This window comes from Bos grunniens, chromosome 2 (genome assembly GCF_055505025.1).
Source record: "Bos grunniens cultivar Pamir isolate PY7600 chromosome 2, Bosgru_T2T1.0, whole genome shotgun sequence".
NCBI lineage: Eukaryota > Metazoa > Chordata > Mammalia > Artiodactyla > Bovidae > Bos > Bos grunniens.
The window spans coordinates 64,603,103-64,620,814 of NC_141166.1; the positions used below are offsets into that span (position 1 = coordinate 64,603,103).

A 17,712-nucleotide genomic window follows, 5' to 3' on the forward strand; every position below is an offset into this window, starting at 1 on the left:
AAACCATGTGGTCTGATTTCACCCCAACCCACCAAAATGGCTCTGACCAAGGGCCCCTCTGTCTGGTTGCTGGGCCTAAGGGCACTTTGCAAGCCTCACTTGTTTGCCCCAGCCCAGCCTCATGCCCCACCTCCACCCATCCCTGCAGGAGCCTCTCAAGGGTTCTCGCTCCCTAGTGTGACATCTTGCTGTGTCTTGCCTTTGCTGAACACCCTCCACCCAGGGTTCCCTGGGGTTCTCAAGTTCAAGCCGCATCCTCCTCTGCCCACCTCTCCAGCCTCACCTGGACTCCAACCCACTCCCCAACCCCCCACCATTCACTCAGCATTGTGCTCTTCCAGCATTTTCTCTATTGTTACATAATAAATTCCCACAAAACTCAGAAGCCCAAACAACAATAACATTTATTATCTCACCCGGTTTCGGCGGGACAGGAATTTGGGAGCGGCTAAGCTGGGCCGTTCTGGCTCAAGGCCTCTGGGGAGGCTGTCATCTAGGCATCAGGGTGATTGCCGTCATCAGAAGGTGTGACGGGGGCTGGGGGTCCACATCCAGGACATTACCCTCCTGTGGCGGCTGGGGACCCAGAGGGTGGGGTGTCTTCTCCTCCTTCCTCAGACTTGAGGCTCCTGAAGAGGCAGCCATACACCAGAGAGGGGAAGAGTAAATGGGCAAGTTATTTAAAAACCAAAAATATTTACCATGAGGGGCAAGAACCCAGTTACACATAGCTGAGACCAACGTCAGGAAATGTAATTGGACCCAAGATCCACCGTAGGGTGTGACTGCAGAGCTGTCCTTTCCTGCAGTGGGGTTTCCAGGAACCATCCCTTCCACTGGAGAGACCAGCTGTCCCCCATACAGGGAGGCCCCTCAGATTTGGGATGCTGCCACCCTTTCCCCCACAACAGCTCTAGCAGTCAGCCCTGCCACTCAGCACAGGCCACTTCCCTGCTAGCCCCTGATCCTGAGACCTTCACACTCCAGAACAAGGTGGACTATAAGAAATGGGAGCGCTTCTCCGCTGGGGCATCACCCCAAAGCTCTCCTGTCCTGCCTTGCTGGTGCCGCCACGTTGACACTGATGACCAAGGCAGAGTGGCTTGGAGCTCCCTCTGTCTGCCAGCACAGCCTGTCCCTCACTGTCCTGGCTACTTGAGGGGTGCCCAGCCCTCAGTACCATGTCCATCCAGTACCTTTGCTTGGCGGTGGCTTGGTCAGGGTTCCTGCTGTCCCCCACACGCCCTCACAGCAGCCCAGAGTCTCATCAAGACCCCCAGCCTCTGGCTTTACCGCTCTCCGCACTTGGCCTCAAAACCTACCCCTGTACTGTCTGTTGGGTTCATGCCTCTTGCATCCTTTCTCAAACACCAGGTCCCTTCCTCCCCTCTCAGACTCCCACCTGGAGTCATCCCTCCCCCACGTCCAGTGTGGTCAGCTGATGCTTAAGCTTTGCCAGCCCCACCTGAAGGCCTCACCAAGCCCCTTGCTTCCCTACCTCCAGCCTTCGCATTGGACTCCACATCCTGCAGGCCTTAGCTGGGCATCCCAGGCTTCTTCCGGGAGCCTCCCCAGGTCCCCCTCTGCCAGGGATGCACACGGGTGCACCCAGGCTGCGGGTGGGCCTGGCCCTGTGCCCGGAGCTCCCCTGGGCAGGTAAACAGGAGGGAAACAGGTGTTGAAACCTGCCAGCCGGGGCTGCAGCCCTGTGTGCTTGTCTTCACAACTGACTCAAGCAGTTTCTGGTCTGTGTTGCTTCCTTCATGTTCTCTGTTTGGGAGACCCCAAGGCTCCAAATCTGCCCCTTCATAGGAGTTCTCCTGCCAGGGGTTTCTCAGTGAAAGGTTTCTGGGCACTTCTATTCCCAGGGCTTAGAGTTCCCTGCCCAAACCCACTCCAAGGGGCTGGAGATCTTGGGGGTCAGGGCCCCACCTGATCCCCTCCGCCCAGCTCTCAGCAGCAGCCCCAGAGAGCTTAGAAACGGTTGGCCAATGCTTTACAGGGACTGCTGAGGCTTGTAATTGATTACCAGAGCGATATCTGTTCATTGTGGAAAATTTGGAAAACACATAAAAGCAAAAATAAAGTCAAATCAAATCAAATAAGACAAAGTAAAATAAAGTAGATAAAATAAAAAGGAAATTATCAGCAAAAGAATAAAATTACAGAGTACAATAAAATAAAAGAAGCAAAATAAAATTAAAAAGTGAAATAAAGTTAAATTAAGTTACAAAGTAAAATAAAACAAAATCCACCAGCTGTAATTCCACCAGCTGCAGGTGTGCACTTTTACATTCTAGAATACTTCCTTTCAGGCTTCTCTGTGCCTCTACACTTTAAAAAACAAAATCCAAGTGGCCTATATCAGTAATGCTTTGCTGCTGCTAAGCTGGGCATCTCTGCGGGATCCTACATCCTCCCGTTTTCTCTCAATACCTGGAGCACAGTGGGCCACGTCCCCTGACATAGGGAACCGGTCCCCCATAGGTGGGCACTGGAGTTGTTTCTAATTTTTCCTTCTTTCACACACCACTCTACAACCACTCTTGTAGCCATATCCTCATGACAGAGCAGATTAAGACTCTGGAGGCATATGAGCCCTGGAAACATTTGGGGCACTCAGCCAGCCTCCCCCCACACCATTAAATACTAGCAGTCAAGTCAGTGTAAGGACATCTGGCAAAGTTCTGGATTTCCCCTGATGCATTAGGCCTTGTTTGAAGTATTCCATCCATTTTTCAATTCATCTTTTGCTCATTTTGGGGGGAGGAAATGCCCTGGCTTTGCCAGCATCCCCAGCACGTGTGAAGGCTTCCTGGCACAGCTGTGACTCTCACCTTTGGGTCACTCTCAGGAAGGGGACTATTAGGGTCCGAGGCTCTCCCAGGTATCTGTCCTTGCTTACTGTGGACTCCATCACCAGTCACACACCTGCACTCAGTAACTCTCTGTTGAATGACTGATTCCTGCCCAGTGCCCCCGCCTCCACTCTCCCCTACCTCTCCCAGCTGGCCAGTGATGGGACCAGGGATAAATGAGGGATAAGCCCATCTTGGGAGCGGACACCCCAGGCCCTAGGGTGGGCCTGAGCCCAGAGGATTCAGCGCAAGGGTAGAAGGTCCCTAACCTATAACTGGGGCGCTGGTCAGAGAGGTTATGGGGCTCAGAGCACTGACACCCATGGAGCCTCACCCAGGCTCCCCTGAAGACTCTCCAGTCCTTGATGGGGTCCACTCCTGGCCACTGTTCTAAGGGCCCTCCCCTCTTCCTGCCCACCCTGATCCTACTCATCCTTTCACCTGACTCCAACTCTGTGAAGCCTTCCTGAAGGCTCTCCTCCCCAGGCACCTGCTCTGTACCTCCCCACGGCTCCCATGACTTCATCCCTGGGAAGCACGAGGGTGTGACCTCTTTGAGAGCCGAACCACAGCACAGGGCTCAGAGGAAGATTCTGCAGTAGGATGACCCAGGACAGCAGAGAGGAAGGGCATGGGGCTTGTTCTCTGCTTTTTTCCCAAACCCATCCAGGGATACCTCCAAACCAGAAGCACAGAAATGCACTCAGAACTGGAGACTCAACATGAGAGGAGTTCTTAGCTGTGAAGACCTTACTTGTGGTGGAAATGTACCTAATTCCCAGGTCAGCCCAGCCCTTGTTCCCCAGCACCAATCCCTCTGTGCCCTGTGCTGGGGTGAGATGCCTCCTTTTCAGAGGAGCACTGACTTGCTTCCTCAGAACAGCCAGCTCAGCACCAGCATTCAGCAAATTAACTTGTTAAGGAATCTTTTAAAGGCAGCTCCAATGCCACCTCTTCCAGGAAGCCATCCTTGACTGCTTCAGCCTTCAGAGATCTCTTCCTCCTCCAGTCCATCAGAACAGCTATCCTTAGTACCACACTCATGACATTACAAGTTTGAGTTTTTAAAAATTGTTCTCCAAGGAATGCATAAGGTGGTAAAGGCAGGATTGGACAAAGCTGAATGTTGAACTGTTATACAGGCCCACTGAAAGCTGAGCCAAGATGTGAGGCATTCTGGGACAAAATGGCTGAGCCTCTCTCCACTACACCCCATTGCTGGCCATCCCCCAGCAAAGGCAAGGGCATGTCCTCAGTGGGGAGACTCCTGCAGCTGGAGCTGCCTTGGCGAGGTCCCCCCAGGGCTGTCTGCTGCCCACATTGCCTGCAGCTGGCAGCCAGTCCTTCTGGACAGGAGGCTCTGCTGCAAGATGGAGGCAGGATGGGAGGTGTGCATCTCCATGTCCACCGCAGACAACAATGAAAAATCTAAAACAAACATGCAATAATTTCAGCATTGGCTTCAGGGACTGACAAACGATGGCTCAAAGGCCAAATCTGGCTGGCTGCCTATTTTGGAAATTGCTTTACTGGGACACAGCCTGGCTCGTTCTTTTTGTTCTGTGTCTATTGCCTGTGGCTGCTCTGGCCCTGCAACATCAGAGTAGCTGCGACAGAGATCGTAGGGCCCATGGAGATTAAAACAAGTTCCAATGTGGCCCTTCCCAGATTAAGTCTGCTACTCCAGCTGACACTTCTGGGAGCGGAAGCCTCACTCATGATGACTTCTTTGCCATGATGACCACACACACAGACATGCATGCAAATTCACCTGTGAGCACATGCACACACACGCATGCACAGAGGCACCCCAGGGATGCATTAAGTGTTCTTCTGCCATAGCTGATTCCTATGATAGGGCCAGATTCCTTCTCACTGGGAACTTGAAAGCAAGTCTCAGGTACAATTGTGGCCTTGCTTGAAGAGAATGACCCTGAGTGGTATTAAATGTTGATTGTTGCTTTAAACCACTATGTTTTGGAGTAATTTGTCACAAAAAACTAATACTCTCCACAAACTAATCTGCCATTCTCTTCCTCCCCATCCTCAGATCTCAACCATCACAATCTGTTTTGTTTTGTTTTTCCTTTGCGGCTTCCTGTCTGCTGATTTGATCTTAAGGAGTCTCTCACTTTCATTCTCTGTTCTCTGGTCCCTATTTCACCATCCTGGCAGGAAAAAAAAAAAAAAGGCCCTTTGCTGAACACCTACTATGTGCCAAAGTACCTACTATGTGCCCTGCTCTTAATACAGTTTGAGTACTCATGGAGGAGTCATGACAACTGGATGAAATAGGTTTGCTGTCCCTGCTTTATAGCTGAAGCACCTAAAATTTTCAGAAGCTCTGTAGCTTGTCTGAGCCTTCCCAGTTGGGTAATTAGAGAATCAAGTTAGAACCCAGACTTGTCCCAAAGCCCATGCTCTTTTGTAGCCTGGCACTGCCACAACTCAGTCTATGCCCTCTGTGATGGCCCAGGAGCTCTGGAAGTAATCCTTGCTGCCACCTCTGCCTTCCTGGATTCTTCTCTCATGTCACAAGTAACTCTGCTTAAAATGCATATCTGACCATCTTCACTGCCTACTCTCAAGCTGCCAAGGGCTCCCACCCTCATGTCCCCACCCTGTGCATCCTTCAAAACTCACCTCAGCTCAGTTGCCCTCTCCTCACAAAACTGCCTGTCCCCTCTTTGAATACGTGGAACTCTTCCCTCCTGCCAGTCACCTCTTTATTCTCGGTTTAAAAAAGACAGTACACACACTTGAGACCCTGTAGTCAACCACAGGCTCCTCAAAAAGAGACTTCCAGGCCTGTCTGCTATGCCCAGGTCCATGAAAAGGGATTTATGAAGATAGAGTGACTGTAGTATAATTAATAACTGAGCTATGAGAGAACATGCACAGAAATAAATGCTTCAATGAATTAATAATCAATAGCTCTATAAATGAGTAACTCAAGTTAAGAATGATTGGTTGCTTGATTGAATAGGACAGTAGCTAGATCCCAATTTTATGTATATATATTATATATATGGGCTTCCCAGGTGGCGCTAGTAGTAAAGAATCTGCCTGTCAATGCAGGAGGCACAAGAGACATGGATTCAATCCCTGGGTTGGAAAGATCCCTTGGAGTAGGAAACAGTAACCCACTCCAGTATTCTTGCCTGAAAAACTTCATGGACAGAGGAGCCAGACAGGCTATGGTCCACTGAGTAGCAAAGAGTCATACACGACACAGAACACACACAGGAGCAGTCATTGTTTATATATTTGTCATAGCAAAATATTTTATTATATACATAACTGGGGTAATATTAAAATATTTAACAACCATTACAGGATGAGATCATGAACTGAGTTACAGGCTCAGATCATGAACTCCTTATTGCCAAATTCAGACTTAAATTGAAGAAAGTAGGGAAAACCACTAGGCCATTCAGGTATGACCTAAATCAAATCCCTTATGATTATACAGTGGAAGTGAGAAATAGATTTAAGGGACTAGATCTGATAGAGTGCCTGATGAACTATAGACTGAGGTTCGTGACATTGTACAGGAGACAGGGATCAAGACCATCCCCGTGGAAAAGAAATGCAAAAGAGCAAAATGGCTGTCTGGGGAGGCCTTACAAATAGCTGTAAAAAGAAGAGAAGTGAAAAGCAAAGGAGAAAAGGAAAGATATAAGCATCTGAATGCAGAGTTCCAAAGAATAGCAAGGAGAGATAAGAAAGCCTTCCTCAGCAATCAATGCAAAGAAATAGAGAAAAACAACAGAATGAGAAAGACTAGAGATCTCTTCAAGAAAATTAGAGATACCAAGGGAACATTTCATGCAAAGATGGGCTCGATAAAGGACAGAAATGGTATGGACCTAACAGAAGCAGAAGATATTAAGAAGAGGTGGCAAGAATACACAGAAGAACTGTACAAAAAAGATCTTCATGACCCAGATAATCACGAGGGTGTGATCACTCACCTAGAGCCAGACATCCTGGAATGTGAAGTCAAGTGGGCCTTAGGAAGCATCACTACGAACAAAGCTAGTGGAGGTGATGGAATTCCAGTGGAGCTATTTCAAATCCTGAAAGATGATGCTGTGAAAGTGCTACACTCAATATGCCAGCAAATTTGGAAAACTCAGCAGTGGCCACAGGACTGGAAAAGGTCAGTTTTCATTCCAATCCCAAAGAAAGGCAATGCCAAAGAATGCTCAAACTACCGCACAATTGCACTCATCTCACACGCTAGTAAAGTAATGCTCAAAATTCTCCAAGCCAGGCTTCAGCAATATGTGAACCATGAACTTCCTGATGTTCAAGCTGGTTTTAGAAAAGGCAGAGGAACCAGAGATAAAATTGCCAACATCCACTGGATCATGGAAAAAGCAAGAGAATTCCAGAAAAACATCTATTTCTGCTTTACTGACTATGCCAAGGCCTTTGTGTGGATCACGATAAACTATGGAAAATTCTGAAAGAGATGGGAATACCAGACCACCTGACCTGCCTCTTGAGAAACCTTTATGCAGGTCAGGAAGCAACAGTTAAAACTGGACCTGGAACAACAGACTGGTTCCAAATAGGAAAAGGAGTATGTCAAGGCTGTATGTCACCTTACTTATTTAACTTATATGCAGAGCACATCATGAGAAACGCTGGGCTGGAAGAAGCACAGCTGGAATCAAGATTGCCGGGAGAAATATCAATAACCTCAGATAGGTAGATGACACCACCCTTATGGCAGAAAGTGAAGAGGAACTAAAAAGCCTCTTAATGAAAGTGAAGGAGGAGAGTGAAAAAGTTGGCTTAAAGCTCAACATTCAGAAAACAAAGATCATGGCTTCTGGTCCCATCACTTCATGGGAAATAGATGGGAAAACAGTGGAAACAGTGTCAGACTTTATTTTTTTGGGCTCCAAAATCACTGCAGATGGTGATTGCAGCCATGCAATTAAAAGACGCTTACTCCTTGGAAGGAAAGTTATGACCAACCTAGACAGCATATTCAAAAGCAGAGACATTACTTTGCCCACAAAGGTCCATCTAGTCAAGGCTATGGTTTTTCCAGTAGTCATGTATGGATGTGAGAGTTGGACTGTGAAGAAAGCTGAGTGCCAAAGAATTGATGCTTTTGAACTGTGGTGTTAGAGAAGACTCTTGAGAGTCCCTTGGACTGCAAGGAGATCCAACCAGTCCATCCTAAAGGAGATCAGTCCTGGGTGTTCATTGGAAGGATTGATGCTGAAGCTGAAACTCCCAATACTTTGGCCACCTCATGCGAAGAGTTGACTCATTGGAAAAGACCCTAATTCTGGGAGGAATTGGGGGCAGGAGGAGAAGGGGATGACAGAGGTAGAGATCGCTGGATGGTATCACCAACTCGATGGACATGAGTTTGGGTAAACTCCGGGAGTTGGTGATGGACAGGGAGGCCTGGCGTGCTGCAAGTCATGGGGTAGCAAACAGTCAGACGAGACTGAGCTACTGAACTGAACTGAACTGAACAGGATGAGTACCAACCAATAAGGGAGGACATCTCCACAGAGTTGGATCAGGTCCTAGGGTTCCCGTTAGGCCCTTTTAGTGCTAGACCCTGGGGAGGTTGCGGGCTAGTCAGAGGGAAGGACAAAATGGGCAGAGGGAGGGACACTTGAAATGCACAGCTCTTTATCACTTTGCAAAAGCATCTCCGCAAAGATTCTGGTGGATGCAGCCCTGCACGTGGAGTTTTCTGAGCTCACCCACTGCCAGCCTTGAGCTGAGCCTCACAGGTAGGTCGTTCCAATCCTCAAAGAGCACCAGAAGTCGGAGGTACTACCACTGTCCCATGTCCTAGTGAGGACACCCAGACTCAGAGGTTAAGCTGCTCTCTGGCAGTCACACAGCCAGAAAATGACTGAACCTGGCCCTAGACTAGCCCCGCAGAGGGATCCTCTTGGACCACACAGCACACACTTCCGGCACACAAGTAGTGGCGTGCCTTCCTGTGCTCCTGTGTAGGTACTGGGCGGGGCCAGCAGGACAGCATGATTTTCAGGGCCTGGAATTGGTCGAAGCTGTGGCTCTAGGGAGGTGATGGGCGTGTACCTGGCAATAGGGCCACAACTCCTGACAGTGTCTTGCAGGAACCGCCCCATGCCATTCCGCTTTCTCCACGGGCTACCGTGGGGCCTTGGACAAGATGCTACTCTGAGTTCACTTCGTCATCTACAAAATGGGGTGATAAGAGGGTGTACTGCTTTTCAGACTTGGCGTAAAGATCAAAGAACCAACCTATAGGAAGGTATCCAGGCATTTCCAGTCACTCCTTTGAACTTTATAGGTCTTGGGCAGTGAGGAAAGGCTGAGAGTGAAAGGGGATGGTGCACAATTGAGCCTGTCTGTCCCAGTTGGGGGTGGGCTGGGGCTGGGGTGGGGAGGTTGGCTGGGTCCTGGCACCCTGGGTTTCCCCCCTGCCGCCTCCCTCATCCCTCCAAGTTCTTCAGAAGGCGGAATAATTTCTCTTCGTTTTCACACCTAATCACAAAATAATTTTGGTGCCCAGAAGCCTTCCTCTCGGAGGAACATTTGTGCGGGATGATATCAGCCTAATTAAGTGCTCCAGCTCTGGGATTTGAATCTCTTCCGACCCTCGCGCTCCCTGCCAAGCAGCGCTGGCCGACCGGCTACCTGCACACGCTGCTTCTGGAGTCTTCCGCGCCGCCCCTCCTCCCGCCCCGGGATGGATAACTTGATCGGGCGCCAGGAGGCGGCGGACCAGGTGTCACCTCGGCGGGGCTGGAGGCGGCTTGCTCTGCGCTCTCGGGCCTGAAAGGCGCAGGCATGTTCGCGGCAGCAATGCGCCTTTGTTCGCCTTGGCAGCGCCGCGGCCTCCCTGGGGCCGGCCCCATAAAGGGTTTCTGTTCGGGCTGGAGGACTCATTGTCGAAAAATTGTCCCTCGAAAAATTAGCATGGTACAGTGGAGAAAGCGGAACGCCCGGCAAATGACAGCTGCTGGCCCCAGACGAGGGCCAGAAAGTGGAGTTTCGCAGGGTGCCGGCTCCCTGGGGCACCCCCTCGCTCTCGGCCTGAGGGTGGACCTAGGGGTGGCCTCAGGGGCCAGCAAAACCCAGGGCAGCAGGGGCCAGATGGGAAGTGAGGCTGTATTTGAGGTTGGCGGCTTGTCTCCCCCCCAGAGTTAGAGTATCTCCCCAGGCACCAGGTCGTGGGGTGGGGGGTGATGTTTGAGGGCCCCTGGTGCAGAGTCAGGCTCAGTGGGGCAGCTGGCTTGGGGGGAGGGGGTCTGGGAGACAGAAAGAGAGCGGGTCTAAAGGTTATGTGGTTAATTGAACATCAACAGCCACAGATACCATTACGCCCCTCTGTGTCTTTTTCCCAGTGTGTTGATGGAAAAGTAACTAGATTAAAAGCGCTGGGAGCCCCAGTTGGAGAGGCCGGGCAATGCGGGGGGAGATCCCTCCTGAATGTCGACTCCGGTTCCCGCAGCCCCAGCAAGGAGGGAAAACAGTCAATTAGAGACGAGAGAAAAGACAGAGGGAGCTGTGGTTTGGCATTTGCATAAAGGCTGGGGCCCCAAGGCTGCCACCCTTAGTGAGAGGGCGGAGTTCCCAGGAGAGAACCCTGGGGGTGTCATGGGGGTGAGATTCATCGTAACTGTTGAAAGTCTCAGCCAAAAGCCTGTGTGCACACACTTGACATGAGGCAAGGGTGAGGGTGACTGGGACTGTAAATGGTGAACACGTGTGCATACCAGTGTGTGTGTATTTCTAGTTTCACCCTGCTTCCATCTGTGAGGTTATGGGTATCTTCCTATGTCCGTGTTTGAAACAGGTTGCACCTGTGTCACTTGCGTTGACCTGATACTCCCATAGTGTGACCCCCAACTGCAAATTTCTGTAGGTGGGCAGCACACCTGGGCACCCCTCGTGGGCTCCCAGCAAACAGCCAGGTCAGGGGGATGTGGATCTGCCAACTTGATCCCATCAGCATGGGAAGATCAGAACCTTAAGACTTCCTGTGCTTCTCAGGAGACCAGACCTGGAACCAGCCCCCTTGGCTCACTCTGCATTTTGTGCTCCCTGGAGAAAGCTTCCTGATCCTTCCAGCCTGCCATTTCCACGAAGCCCCCTAACCTCCTCCAGGAAGCCCGCCCTCACTTCCTACTGAGTACAACACACAGAAAATGTTACGTCACCCACATGCACCTGTGTGCATGTCACTTTCCATCCCCACCTCCACCCCAGGCAGGACAGAGCATGGGTGGTTGTAATGCAGGCCTGCCTGGAATGGAGATGAGTGAGGAAGGGAAGCAGGACTGGAAGAGGGAATCCAATTCTATAGGAAGAAAATAAGCAGCAGTCAAAGCTATTAGGGTGAGCAAGAATGGCACAAGAGCCAGTGGGAAGGTGGCTTCAAGTTCCAACCTCAGAGCACACAGTTCGCCCCTCAGGGAGCCATGGGTCCCTTTCTGGACCCCCCTTGCCCTTTTTGTTAGTCTCCCTGTCCTGTCAACCCCCTCTGTGTTCTTCAGAGCAGCACTGGGAGGAAGAAGCAAGAGTAATCACTGAGCCTTAGCTCCAGGGAGGGATTGCTGTCCCGCCAGCTCACAGCCACAGCTACTGAGTTCCCGCTCTCCAGCCCAAGGTGCTGGGGATGGAGTTGCAGAGCCTGGAGCTTGTGGATGGGGCTCTGGGTGCTTCTGCACACTTCAAGACTCAGACCTCTGGCAGCTCTAGGGAGGAGGAGTGGGGTAGAGAGAAACCTCAGCCAGATGTGGGACTTCCTCCCACAGCAATAGAACAAGGTAGAGTTGAAATCCACATGGGCTTCACCAATGACCCTGGGGGGAGAGGGTTCCAGGAAGCAGGAGATGCGGCACTGCCTGCTCCACTCTACTCCACCCCTCCCATCACCCTGTCTCCTGCCTTGTTGGGCAGATTGCAGAGCATTAGCCTCCTCCAATATCTCTCTTGTTTGGACCACCCCACTTGGGCAGAACTGCCTTCTGGGTTTTTACCCACTGGGGTGGTGGGGTAGGGAGAGGGACTTTGCCCACTCCCTTCTTGAGTTCCTGGAGCCACAAATGTGTCCAGGGACCCCTAAAGCTGAGAGCCCCAAGGTGCTTCCTGTTTCTTCCCCCCATCCAACCACATACCACATAAGCCCCCTGAGAGGATGAAGAAATTAGAGGGACACTCAGCTCATAAACAAGGTCTCACAGCATCGTCTTTTAGCAGAACATCAGTTCAAGACACCCATTCTGTCCCTCACTTAGTATTTATTAGACTATAGAAGTTGAATGAGAAGGGCATGGCGACCCACTCCAGTATTCTTGCCTGGAGAATCCCTTGGGCAGAGGAGCCTGGCAGGTCATAATTCATAGGGCTGCAAAGATTCAGGCATGACTGAAGTGACTTAGCAAGCCAACACACATGCATAGAAATTGAATAATGTGCCCAATGACTTAGCCAGAAGATAGTGGAACTGGGAGCGGAAAGCTTGTTCCACTGTCTCCAATGAGACTGCATACCTGCCACCCAGGCACATGCTGCCCATAGGGTTCAAACTCTGCCATGGAGGAGAGGTCAGGAAAGTCTTTATGGAGGAGGGGGCACTTGGAATGGGTCTCCAGGGATGGGCAGAGTGTCGGTGAATCCAGGTGAAGAATGGAGCAGGAGAATTTCTGGGTGGTGGGAACAGCATTGGCTCTGGCATGGAGATGGGGTGGAAGACATGCAGGGCTGGTACCCTGTGGGAAGCAAGGAGGGTGAGTGATGGTTGGGGTCTGACCACAGTGGGATTTGAATGGCAAGGATCTGCTTCATCATTCTGCAGGGGGAACCATGAAGGAGAGCCTTTAGGTCTGGGAGCTGGGAGAGCCCCAAGAGGTCTCCAGGCAAGAGGCTTGGTCAGGCTGAGCAGAAGCAGATAGGGGTGGGGGCAGACACAGGTTGGGCAACAGTTGGCCGCTTGTAAAACAGCTTCCTGGCAGGATTGTGACAAAGCTGAATCTGTGGAAATGAAATTGGGGGACGACAGTCCTGGCTTTCGCTCCGCATTCCCAGCTACAGCATGTTGGAGAGGGCTAGGTCCCAAGTTTCAGGGCTTATTCACATAATGTGGCCTCAGGCAAATTACCTCTCTCTGCCTCTATTTCTTCTTCTGTAAAAGGGGGCATACGATAGCACCAACCTCATGGGGTTGTCGTGAGGATTAAATGAATCTGAATAGTGAAGGATTTAGAGCAGAGTCTTGAAGCCAGGAGATCAGAGTTGATGTTATTATTATTAACATCATTTTTGAGCTGGGATGAATGAGCCCAGAGAGGCTTCTGCCCTGGCTGACTGTGGGGGCGGCTGGGTGGGGAGAGGGGCCCCAGGAGGGTTTTCCTGGCCTGCACTGCCAAGTTTCATTCTTCTCCAGCCTGAGCGGTTTATTCCTTGTCCCCAAGGCCCATCCAGAGACCCAGACCAGGACCAAGACAGTGGGAAGGGAGCCACAGGGCACATTGTTTCTGGAGAGTGTAGACAGCAGCCCAACTTGTTTGGGCAGTTCTGACTTCCATGGTCCCTGCGCTGGCAGAGACCCTGCCCTGCACGGGGTAGAGGGCGTGGTGCTGACCCCTTGCTGCCTGTGAGTGTAGGGAGCAGGGCAGTCCTTCGCAGAGGACTCACCCAGTGGTCACCCTTGAACCCACCCAGGTCACAGAAGCTCCATAAGTGGGAGACTGAGTGATGATCATTCAGCAGTGTGGGAAAGACACTTGCCACCAGACAGGCTCATCGGGACACTCCTGGAACCCTGTGATTCTGGCCATCACCCGCTTTGCCCCTTCACATCCTCAGGATCAAGAGGGATAAGAGCCTGAGAGAGTTGTGCAAGCCTGGCCCCTTTGGCCTTTCCGAGGAAGTCTAGCTTCCTGGGTTTGGTCTGAGGACTTAGTCAGTAATTTGGGTACGGTGCCACCAGGTGGCTCCCCCTCAAAGTCACTTCATCCTTAACCACTGAGCAAGCCTTGGATTCAGCAGGCCTCCCCCACAGCCAGCACCCTTGCCCCAGGAGAGAGCATGGTGGGTCTCCATCCTCGTGGGCACACGAACTCCAGGCCTCCCCTGCCCAAGATTCTTCCAGCCTCTGCTCCTGTCCTTTCATCTCCCAGTCTCTGTGGCTCTACCTACCCCAGCCAGCAAGGTCCAGAGGTCCCTGGCCGTAAGTAGTCTGCCCCTGCCAAGTCCCCATTTCCTCCAGGCTCTTCCTAACCCTGCTGTTCAGCTGAACCTTCTCCCAGAATCCCAGCCAACACCCTGGATCAGCTCCCACTTGTCCCCTGTCTCTGGGACCCCTTCTTCCATCCTTCTCTGCCTCTTACACAGGGCTCCCCCTGCAAGTCCACCAACAGATCAAGAGGCAGGCTCAGTTTTGGAACGAAAGATTGAATGAGGGAGCAGAGGAATAAATGAGCGACCTGACCAGTCCACAGATGTTTTGGGGATACCTACTGTGTGCTAGGTCCATGCTGAGTAGTAAAGGGACTGAATGGATGAAGAGTTGGCCACGTGAGTAAGTGGGGACTGAGAGACGGAAGTTAAGGATGAATGCAGAACTGGGGCCAGGGCACTGGGTGAATGGTGGGTGGGTGAGTAAGAGGCTGGGGGACTGGGGTGGGGGTGGGGTGGTGAGAAACTCCCTTACTTGTTGGCGTAGACTCAGGTCACTTGACCTGGGGCCGACAGCGGCTGTGCTCCCGGCAGGACCCAGACCAAAACAGATGACTCACTCGTGTGTGCGGCCTTGGTGAGCCAGCTGCTGCTGGCGGGGAGCCGGGCAAAGGGGGCTGAGGGAGATGGGGAGCCACTGTCACGCTGGGGAGGGGAGCATCCTGGGGAGCCAGGAGAGGGTCAAAACGGGCCTTGCCCAGATGGGGCCAGAGTGGATGGAGAAGAGCCTGGGGATTCATCCCAGACAGCAGCAGTGACTCATTTACTGAGCATCTACTATGGCTCCTAGCAGGACCCAAAGATGCCACTAAACCAGTCCTGGTCCCCAGCGACCCTGGGGAGGAGCTTAACCTCACTTTGCAGGAGTGAGGAGCAGAAGTAGATAACTGCCTGTGTCAGTGTCCTCGGCTCCTAGGTGGGGAGATGGCTTTGGCTCAGCAAGTGTGTCCAGCATAGACCGAGATGAGATTCAAAAGGCACTGCCCAGTCAGGGGCCCATTGTGGTCCTCAGGAGCACCTGGTGCAGAGGGTTAGGGACCCAAAACTTGGTTCCCAGGATCAGGGGCTCCCGGGGAGCCTCTGGGGCTAATTTATTGTGATGCAAAAATCAGGCTCCAGGGCAGCGGGAAGCAGAGCTGAGCGCCAAGCACGCTCCCATCCTTGTTCTGTTCCACATATTTTCGGTATTTATTGTCCCCATATGTGATGCTGAACATTAAAAAACATGTTGCTGAGATTCCTCCAGAAAGGGCTGACATTTCACAATACTCCTCTGATGCTGGGGATTACAGCTTAAGATGATGAAAACGTGGTTTATTCAAAACAGATTGGGGCGGAAGAAAACAAAGGCAGGCCCCCAAGAGGCCCAACACTCTGTGCTCCCGCTCCCGGGAGAGGGGAGCAGCACTGTCCCCCACCTCCCCAGCATAGGAAGCCCCAGTGCTCAGGGGGCCTGGATTCCAGGGCTGGGGGAGAACTGGGTCAGACAGAGCCATTGGCCACTTCAGGGAGTAATAATGGCCATTGTTCCTGGGGGCATGCCTAAGTGCCATGCAGAACAGGGTGCAGCACCCGCCATGCCCAGCACCCGCCATTAGCATCGCTCTACCCATTCCGAAAAGGGAGACCTGAGTCTAAGTAACTTGCCCAATGCACTGAGCGGAGTCAGGATGAAGAACCCAGATTTCCATCCAAGGATCTTATTTTTAACCACAGTCCCAAGGCAGAAGAGGCCCAGACACAGGGCAGCTGACTGCTATGTGACCCTGCGTGAGTAACTTTACCTCTCTAGGCCTCAGTTTCCTCACCTGGAAGATGAAGGTGATAACCAGGTCTTCCCGGACAGCCTCAAAGGTATGGTCTCCAGATGGTCCAGTCGGGGCTGGCAAGGGAGCAGAGAGAGGCGTCTGGGCTCCTCTCCCTGTGATGTCCCTGAGAGGAGCTGTGGTAGTCAGGCTGGCTCATCTCTACTTTGCAGCGGCCCTGAGCAGGTGACTTGGGCCTCTGGACCTCCGTTTCATGCTCTGTGTGGTGAGGGATGAGGGCTCGGCCAGCTTCAAGGAGGCCCTGAAGGAGCCTGGATATAGCTTGGGTTCGGCACAGACCCAGGTCCTATCCAACCCTGCTGCTGAGGATGGCGGATTCTTTCTCCCTCCAAGCCTGAACCCCCAAGACCACTGTGACAGAAAAGTGTTCTGTCCAGGGTGGTATCCAGATACAAGGGAGCCCCTCCCAGCCCCCATCCTGAGGCAGGGGTCTCTGCTCCCCTTCTCATTAGATGTTGCATAGGGACCACCCTCAGGCCCAGAGAGCGGAATCCTCCCCAGGGAGTGTGTGTTTGCCCCCTCACCTGGGGCTCAGGGGCACAAGTGGCACCTTGTGTCCCCTCCTCCCCAGACCAACATGCTTTGGACGACAGTAAGCACCTGACTACCCCTGGCTCATGTTTTCTAGGCAGTTTTTGTATCTCCACGAAATTTTCAAATCTGCTCCTCACCCACCCCCTAATCCCCTCACACACCCACATGTTATTTGGTCCTTGAGCTGATGGCAGAGGGGAGGGTGGTGGGCAGGGAAAGCTGGGCCATGGGGCCCAGGTCACAGTGACCACAGAAGGCAGTGACCTTGGTGAGCAGTGCTCAGGGCCTTTGGTCCTGCCGGCAGCCATAGGCCCAATGACGGTGGCGGTGCTGCAGGCCAGATGCCCCAGGGCAGGCAGCAGGCTGGAAAGGCAGCCTGCAGGGCAAGGAAGCCCTGGCCCAGTCCTGCATCCCATGCTTTACAATTGCTGGTCTCTGCTCCCTAGTCACACCCCCTACCCCGTCCCCAGGCTCCGGGCACCGCTGGGCAGCATGCGGAGTACCCATGCCTGGCCTGTTGCCTTGGCAGTGACTCTGAGGGTTCTGGATTCACAGCCTACCACTTCCTTCCAGAGGCCTGGGTCAGAGCACTGGCTTCCTCAACAGGCTTCACACTGGGGTGCAGGCCTGCTCAGCTGCCCGGGGACCCTGGGGCTGCCACCTCCTCCTGCTGCATGGGTGAGCCTCTCTGTCCCTCACACCTGCTGAGTGCTTGTGGCTCCCCCTTCCTGGAGAACAGGTGAGGAAGACACATGCCCCAGAGGACAAGTGAGCACAGGTTAGTGGGGAGGGAATGAGGGGGTGGGCACTTAGCATCAGGAGGGCAGAGGCCTGAAGAGGGTAGTGGGGAATGGGAGATCTGGATGGTGGGAGTTCCAGGCAGTGGGAAGAGCATGTGCAAAAGTCCTGAGGCAGATGAGTGGTGGGTTTGAAGACCAGCAAGGAGGGGACCTGGGTGGCTGGAGCAGAGCTAGCATGAGGGAGCCTGGAGAGAAGAGAGTGGAGGGGCCACTGGGTATGTGAGGCAGGGCCATGCAGACCACCTCGGGACCTGAGACTGCACCCTAAGGAGGGAAGAAGTCATGCCAAGACCCCCAGAGGGAAGCTTGGACACAACTGCGTGCTCTGATGGAGCTCTTGCTCAAAGTCAGCTTTAGCTCTGATCCTAAAACCATCCTGAGAGGCTGTTTCTGTGGTTTGGATCTGTCTCCTTTACATGTGGGGAAACCAAGGCTCCAAAACATTGTCACTTTCCTAAAGTCATGAACCTGAGCCCCAAG

At 52.5% G+C, this 17,712-nt stretch overlaps 1 long non-coding RNA gene across 1 annotated transcript; it reads right to left on the reverse strand.

The window, feature by feature from the left end:
- Positions 1–379: 379 nt before the first annotated feature.
- LOC147378167 (uncharacterized) lies at positions 380–16,505 on the reverse strand. The gene is made up of 2 exons (XR_015149723.1): positions 15,881–16,505; positions 380–629 (listed from the first exon to the last, which is right to left on the reverse strand). It is a non-coding gene; the product is annotated as an uncharacterized LOC147378167 (long non-coding RNA).
- Positions 16,506–17,712: the final 1,207 nt, after the last annotated feature.